This window comes from Sorghum bicolor, chromosome 3 (genome assembly GCF_000003195.3).
Source record: "Sorghum bicolor cultivar BTx623 chromosome 3, Sorghum_bicolor_NCBIv3, whole genome shotgun sequence".
Lineage (NCBI taxonomy): Eukaryota > Viridiplantae > Streptophyta > Magnoliopsida > Poales > Poaceae > Sorghum > Sorghum bicolor.
In genome coordinates this window covers 52,491,106-52,500,106 of record NC_012872.2, presented here as the reverse complement: position 1 = coordinate 52,500,106, position 9,001 = coordinate 52,491,106, and positions in this window count along the sequence as shown.

Sequence of the window (9,001 nt, the reverse complement as noted above, 5' to 3'; positions counted from 1 at the left end):
AACACTTCGAGCATAATATGAAGGAGTTTTACAACTCCCAGACTCCACCAAGTGAAGAACCAGGATCTACGAGCACAAACACACTGGAGATACTGGACACTCAGGCAATCACTGCCCTGAGATGCTTGAGGACGTGAACTACATCAACAACAATAACAACTATTACTACAACCGTCCTCAACAAAATCAAGGTTGGAATCAACAGAGGCCTAATTACTCAGAGAGGTGATCCAGGACGCCCCGTCATCCCGATCTCCATCGGCATGGTGGACTTCCCAGAAGCACTCTGCGAATTTGGCCCTAGCGTCAACATTATGCCCAGGGTTGCAGATCGGACACTCAGTTTCCCAAAGGAAATATTGAAGAACCTATGCGTCCAAGTTGGTACCTTGTACGCTCTAGCAGACTTCGTGGTGATAGAGACTGGTACTGAGGAGAGGGCACCCATCATCTTAGGGAGGCCATTCCTAAACACCAGAGCTGTCATCTACATTAATGCTGCCAAGATCAGTTTCTACATCAAGGGGAAGAAGGAGACTTTCCTTCAAGAACAAGACTACACAAATTTCAGAGCAATCCAGACACGAACCAAGGAAGAAGACCAACAGGAGGAACAGGAACAAGCAAATGTGGACCGAGTCAGCTAAGATGGTCACTACAGTTCAAAGAGGTCAAGATCGTCGACTCAAGTCGCCTTTTCTGATCAAGAAGGACGACCCTGGTGTTCCAAGCATCGAGTGCACAATCAACGGATACTCTTTTCAAAAGACACTCTACGACATCGGATCTAACGACAACATAATGGCCGCAGTCACTTATCAGCTCCTGCATGGAACCATGCTCCTACAACCAAGATACATTCAGCTCCAGACGATTTTCAGGTCATTGACATGGGAGAAGACGAGTACGATCCACCCATCATCCTTGGAAGACCATTCCTCAACACTATCAAAGCCATTATCTATATTGGAACCGGAGAAGTCCACATGAACTTCTCCTTTGAGAAGGTACGCCACTACTTTAATGATTCTAACTATATAGTTGAAGATTCTAAGCAGGTCAGGACAAAAAGAAGACGGCGCAACCGCAACCAGAGGAGGCAAATCATCAAGAACGGATGGGTAGACTACGAAGGAGAAGTGATAAGGTCTGAAGACATATAGCTTGAACAGAACTGTCCTGAGGAGACCGTAGCACCGAGTCAGGTGTGGAGAGAGAAGATAGTTACACACGAAGAGGAGGCGCCGCCGGAACCACCGACTACGCCATCCAGGAATCCCAGAATGACTGAGAAAACGGAGAGTCCTGTTCGGATGACTTAAAAATACCGAACGACTTGCCAAGAGGTAAACTTGGTAGTTATCCTTTTCCATTCAATAGTTTGCTTAGTTAATCAGGTTCATGCTATCTTGAAAAGAAAATAAAAATGTTAAAAAAATAGTAAGCCCCATGTAAGTATGCTCATGGCATAAAACCCATAAGTACATTCACTGTGGTGGCATAAAAATAAAATAAATAAGTTTTCATCTTACAATAAAAATATAAAAATAATAAGTGCATGATCCTGCTAAATAAGTAATATTTATTGAGGAGGCTCAACATGATAAAGGCTAGATATTTATGCTAACACTTAACCAGTTCCACAAAGCTTTGTTGTCTATTTGAGCTCCACAGGATTCAAGGATCAAAAAAGACTATCAGACGGAGGACATCCTAATCGTTGCCAGGGTGCTACCGACTTTCAAATACACCTCCGTCACTTGCTAGCTACATCAGAAGAAATTATGTCAAAATCCAGCTTGGGGGAGAGCACCCCCATTTATCCAGCTAAGTGTTCTACTCATATTTATACTTTACTCAAATAATAAAAAGATGCATAATCATAAAAACCCAAATAAAGATTTTATGCTTATATATATATATCTTTGCTTAGTTTGCTAAATAAATAAATAAATAAAGTTTGCTATGAACCCTTATGATAAGCTCTCACATGGAAATGATGAATAGTTGCTCTGCCATGACTAGTTCTTAAAATTGAAATCTCTCTCAAGTTTAGGCATGACTGTTATGAAGTAAGATTTGCTCTAAACCTGAACTTGTGGGAAGAGTACTTGATCTAAAGTCTAAGTCATTAACGGATATGATATGGGAAGGTTGAGCTGCTGTTTATCTATTCCTAGAGATGCTAGAATTCTGGAGAATTTTATCTTTGAGAAATCTTTAAAATAACACATGATGAGTTCCTGTATGATGAGAGTTTAAAATCCTACCACAGCCATATATACATGCTTATTGGACTTTGAGCCACACATTTACTTTTTACTGCTTATGAGCATTGAGTGTGGTCAAGCTGTGTAGACCCTTAGGAGCTTGTCATGTGGTTAAAATCAAGATTCACTTGCACGTTCACTCATATATGCTACTTCTACTCCGGAAGTACGCATCCACATACATCCACTCATTTCCATCTCTAGATTCACCCAAAATTATTCTACTCCTAATCCGGGAGAGAATAGCCAAAAATATTTTCCTATCCCTGTTATTCCCAGTGAAATAAATGCTCGAGTTATCTTGGTTACTACCACTTGCTATATTATTTCAGGAGATGAGTGCTCTGAAAAAAAAGAGAGAGAAAAAAAGAAAAAAAAATACGAGGAAATAAAAAGGGGCAAGTGCCCGGAACCTCGAAGAAAAGAAAAAGTCAGACGAGAGGTAAAAATGGACAAGTGTCCGACAGTAGAATTAGGGGTACAAAGCTACCCACCTGAGAGAGAAAAAAAGAAAATAGCATCTCATTCTCCTCAAAAAGCTTCAAAGTGCAAGAAAGGTATGTATCCCCTCAAAAGAGCAAAAGTAGAATTAGACTTTCACCATTATTATCACTATCATCACCATACATCATTCATTCGCCACACATGCACATCTTGATTTGACTTATTGACTTGTTTCTCTGGATCCATAGTTTGACTATGCAATAAATGTCTTGTAAGTATGTACTAGCTGTCTCCCACCTATGAGCTCTAGATATCAAAACTTTATTAGAGTAGGGTGAGAGAGAAGGCAATATCACTATGCATTATACCAAAAATACCACATACTTTGAGAGAAGGCATATACCATTATTGTCTTGGTAAAGATCCAGAAATACCACAAAAGAGAGATTTGAGAGAATCATATAAGGAATCTCTGAGTTTTATTTGAAAATCTGCAAAAACTCCAGAGCTATAGCTGATCAAGAATAAGAGACATGGCGCTTGACTTGACCGTTCTATCTTTTAACTGCTCAAGACACAGGTGACGGTTACAAGCCCCATGGTGAAAGGTAAAATGAGTAAGTTTTAAGTCTTAACAGTTTACCCTAACTCAGAGATGAGATCTTACTTTTAAGGCATGAAACCACTGCAGAAACTTAGGGTTTTATCTGACAGAATTCCACGAGTTTTGGTGTTTGTCTATTTCTGCAGGGGGTTATCAGGAAATATGGAAAAAGGCCCACATGTCGGGATTACATAGAGATATCAACGCACCGCGCAATTTTCTACCATCTAGAAGACTCTAGAAGCCATGGGAAGAAACAGAGGCCGAAAGGGGCCAGGCCTAGGGCGCCCGCCCTGAGGACCTGGGTGCCCGCCCCCCTCTGGACTCTGTTGGGGACTCTCTTCGCACACGATGTTCCACCGACCTAAAGGATCAAGGATAACGTAGTACCACATCGCCTACCGACCCAAAAACGCATAGAGGAGGAGGACTATATAAGGAGACCTCCCTAGCCCCTGGAGGAGACAAGAAGTTATCATAGAGTTGAGGGGTGCCCTCGAAGGAAAACCTCTTCTCTAAATAAAATTTCTTTTTAGGCTTAGCAACCAATGTAAGTAGAAATAGATCTTCTAGTTTCTACTAGATTAAGAGAGATAGAGTGGAGGTGTAGATCGGAGGAAGGTCGGCCTGTCGGTGTCTACTCCGAGTTGTACCTGCGGGATCAAGTCTTCTAACCCGAGGCTTGCTCCTAAGATTCTTCAGTAATCCGACTTCTAATTCTAGTAAGATCTTGTTTTATTGTTCTTTGGTTTATGAGTTTACTTTAATCCTCTTCCGGTTGAGTATTAGAGTAATCATTGCTAGCGTAAACATGGTGTTTGGGCTAGGGTACTCATAGATATCCCCTGACTAGCTGGACTGTGGTAGTAGCGAGGAACGTGACATTTCTGAGTTACCTTTGTATCCCATATCTTGTTAGCAGGACGGGTAGGGTTTATAGGTGCGGGTCGAACATCCTTTGTGGTGTCTAGATTCCGTAAGCTTCCCCAATAGAACAGTAGATCATCCTTACCAAGGTTAGAACGAGACTACGGTTGCAGTCTTCTCTATACATCACTCACATCGAGAAACATTCTTTGTAGCCTAAAGGGATAGTAGCAATAGATTTGGTTAGTCAGATGCACTCTTTCTCCCAGTGGTAAAAATATAAATACGATAACTCTGGATAACCTCCCAGGTGAAATGCTCACCGATATCTGTGCGCTTGCGGATCATTTTCTAATTGCGTTACCAAATATCAACACTTACCGACATGCTACGTCCCCATTGTGTCGACCAACACTTGGTGGTTTGTCGGGTAAGAGGTGTAGCATGAACCTCATCCTCACTAGGACACCACAAAAACCCATCCACAAGTGAGGTAGCTCAGTGACACAAGCAATCCACTAAAGTTACCTTTCAACTCTTCGCCTGGGAAGATACAAGACCCCTCACAATCACCGGGAGATGGCCACAAACAATCACCACCTCATACCAATGCTCCTCCGCTCCTCCAAGCCGTCTAGGTGGTGGCAATCACCAAGAGTAACAAAAAACCGCAGCCAAATCGATCCCCAAGTGCCACTAGATACAATCACTCAAGCAAATGCACTTGGAATCACTCCCAATCTCACAAAGATGGTTAATCTATGGAGGAGATGAGTGGGAGGTGTTTGCTTAGGCTCAAAAAAGTGTCAAGTATGCTAAAATGCCAAGAGGGTGAGCCCCAAGCCGGCCAACAACTATTTATAAGCCCCCTCAACAAATAGAGCCATTGGGATCTAGAGGCTTGCCCGATAGGGGGCGTCAGACGCTCTAATGGTTAGCCATCGAATGTTAGAGCCGAGCATCCGACACTCAGATGACAACCACGTGTCACGCTTTTGAATCTCACGTGTCGATCTCTAACGATCACTTAAATGTTCGAGTTCATAGGTTTAAAGTGTTAGACACGTTAGGTGCTACGCACTGGATGTGCCCCTCAGCACCGAACGCTACTTAGGGAGCTCTGCAAAAAGAACGAGCGTCGGACACATCCGACAGGTCCTCACCAGACTCTCCCTGGCGTCCAACGCACTCTGTGTTGACATTTCTAACGGCGTAACTAGAAGTAGAGAAAAACCCTAATCCTAACAATGGTGCCAGAAATGTTCGAGACCCCGCTTAGTTGCTTATGCTAAGTTGTCATCCCTAACACAATGCAAGAAGTGTGGTAGTACTTATGATCATAGCACTCTTAAAAGATGAATAAAGGTTATCCACAAGCGCATAGATAAAATACTCCTATTCTAGCATTTCACCTAGGAAAGTTCCAGGTATCGTTATTTATAACTCTACCATTGGAAAGGCAGGTGAAGGTATAAAGAATAAAAGCCGTAACTTATACTTGTGATAAGAGTTCCACTAGATCTACTCAAACAGGAATCAACCAAACTATAAATAAAGATAATTAATAATAACCAAGATATTCGACAAGGCAATCCCACAGTGCATGTTCCTACCTGGGCATGACTCTAGGAAGAACTAGAAACTAAAGACCGACTCCTAAGGTTATTCTAGGTCATTGAGCTACCCTAATTAGTGCAATTACATCTAGCAATCATAGTTAGACTTAACCTATATTCATATTAAGGAACGGTCGTAAGAGGGGGTCAGAAACAGAGTAAGATATTCCCCTCCCGACCAGGCTCTACTAGGCCTATATTCGAGGGGTAGACTACAGAGGACTCAATGAAGCTATAATAGTCACCCTCACGATCTACCACACGGCCTAGAACATAGGGTGCATTCGCAGATAGATGATGTCTAAGCACCACACCTACACAACATCTACCACTCACTCCTGGGCTTTCGGGGTAAGCGTTATACGAACATGAGTATAAACCTAAAGCTAATCTAACTATGCTAGACATATAATCAAAGTAGGCAATGAACATTACAATTATGAATAAATGATTATCCCAAGTCACATCAAATATTCGACTCAAAAACAAACTAGAACAAAAACTAGACAGATTACTAGAACAAGAACAAGAACATGACGAACTAGACAAGAACATGATGAACTAGATAATGAATTAGACAACTAGAAGTTGAATTAGACAACTAGAAAAACCTAATGAAAAACTAGAAGACAAATAGATAAACAATGTTGAATACAAGAGAGAAGTACAAGGCTTGTACCTAGCCTCCTCGTGACTAGATCTGGAAACCAAGCGTTGCTTGACTCCTCTAATTTCTATTCTATGCTCTAGCTATGCCCTATTTGGTGAAACTCTTGGGTGCCCTAAGTCGATGACTGATGAACTGAATGATTTGTTGGTGAATGCCTCAAGGGGGTCTGCCCCTTCTTTTATAGTCTCGTAGGGTGCACCGCAGCCCTCGAATCAAAATGACTCGAACAAGGGCCAGGATGCGTCGAAGAGTTGGATTGGAGGCTGTCCCACGGAGGAGGGGGCACAGCCAGGTGGGCCTAGGGCGATCGGCCTACATGTGGGGCCGACCGGCCCCACCTAGCGGCCTCTCCACTCCCTCTTGGCTCCGGTGCCTTCTCGTGTCTTCTAGATTCTTCCCACCGACTTTTGTGTGATTCCGACTTGATCTTGTTAGGTCTCCTTGATCCCTACTCCTCCTCGGATTCTTCTGCTTTAGTCCCTGAATATCCAGAATTACACCAGAGCTGTAGAATTTATTAGGTTGGTCCCTGTAGCTCTCTTGTGGTGATGGTTCCGAAGTATTCTAGAGCATTCCAATCGTGTCGAATGGGGACTCCATTGTTGGGACTCTGATTAGGGCAAATGATATGTCCATTTCGATTGTCTCAACGAGTTCTTCGCATTGGTGTGCTCTGTTTCATCATTTGAGGTACTTTTATGTGGAAAGATATGCATAACGTGCAAAATAAGTAGGAGCAACACAACTTGTGGAACTTGTTAGGATAAAACCCTACAACTATGCATTAACAACTATTTTTTTGTTATATGGTGCATGAATTGATGGTATAATGTTAACGTTAAGGAGCATCAACACTCTACAGAAGCTGCTCACTCACGCGATTGCTCACATCAACAGTGCATAGACCGCATCCGACGCTCAATCATCGGATGCTCTAATGCACACTTCTCCCTAGCGCTGCTCAGCCACTATACATCAGACACTGGGAAAGCGTCCGATGCTTTAGCTGCCACCGTCCGATGGGTGTTTCTCCAGTGAAAAAACACTTCCGCGATTTCTCTAAATTTTTCATCGGCGCAATAGAAAATAATCATTTCATTTTCTCAAAAATGTCGAATCTCGCCGAGCTTGGGTGTTTTCTAGTGAAAAAACACTCAATTACGCCGGTGAAAAATTTGGAGAAGTCGTGGGAGTGTTTTTTCACTGGAAAAACACCCAAGCTCTGCCTCGCAAGCTCGGCGGGAGAAAGAGAGGAACCTAAACCCCTCTCTGCCCTTCAAACTCCGCCTCCTTCTCAAAGTGAGCGAACACCACCACGTGTGTACCAACATGTGCAAGTGTCTTAGTATTTTCTCAAATATTTTCTTCGAAGGAGTTTAGTTAACTCAGTAGGTTCTAAATGCATGCACATGAACAATGTCACCTAGTGGCACTCGATAACCGCTTAGCCAAAGAATTCTTCTCTTTATAGTACGACTATCTATCCTAAGTGTGAATACACCCTCTATGATGTCTTGATCATCAAAACCAAAACTCTAAGCAATACCTTTGCCTTGTTCTCCATAGGGTTTTATTTTTCTCTTTCTTCTTTTTTCAAGTTGAGCACTTGATCATCTTGTGGTCATCACCATCCTTATCATGATCATCTCTTGCTCTATCACTTAGCATGTACCAACCTCATCTAATCCACACACTTAACATAAAGGTTAATACTTTAGGTTTCATCAATTATCCAAAACGAAACTAGGACTTTCACCACCCCACTAGCAATTGGAGATAGTGTTTTTATTTTCTTGCACATTGTCTTTGACAATAGAAAGCAACTCATAGAGTATGTGGGCACAGCCTGGCAACGACTTCAAAAGCACCTCCCAACTAGTGCTGCTAACAGGGGCGGGCCCAGGCCTAGGGCCAGTAGGGCCACGGCCCTAGTCGTGGCCTACAAATTCTAGGAGTAGTTCTTCAGTTATGGCCCAAAAAAGCTTTGGCCCAAGAAAGAAGCCTGTTAAGTAAAAGACTAGGGCAGACAAGAAGAGAAATCAATCAGGCCAGCACCCGCCCCCTGCACGCCGCCCCGCAGCCCCTGCACGCCGCCGCACGCCCCGGCCTCGCACAGTCACGCGCCCTCGCGGTCGCCGGTCACGGGCTCGCAGGCTCCGGCGTCCCTCCTCACCTCCTCTCCTCGCTGCCTCCTCGAGGCCCTCAACCGCGACCTGACCAAGGCCGACCGACGAATGCGTGCTCGTCCAAACGCGCTTGTAGCTCGGCGAGCCCCTCGCGGCCAGGGGCAGGGCCCCTCAGCTCTCGGAACCTCGGACCTCCAGGTCCGCCTGTCCTGCCGAAGCCGATGCGTCCGCCCAAGCGCCCCCTATCCACAGTGGAGCAGAAGGTATGTATTCTTTTAATTTTTTAGTAGTTCAGTTCTTTTTTTATTTATTTCAACTGGCAACTACTAATTGTGAAATTTTGATTCCAATTAGATGAAGAGGACAAGTACTATTGTATCGCATTTCTCTTGAGTTGGTGAACA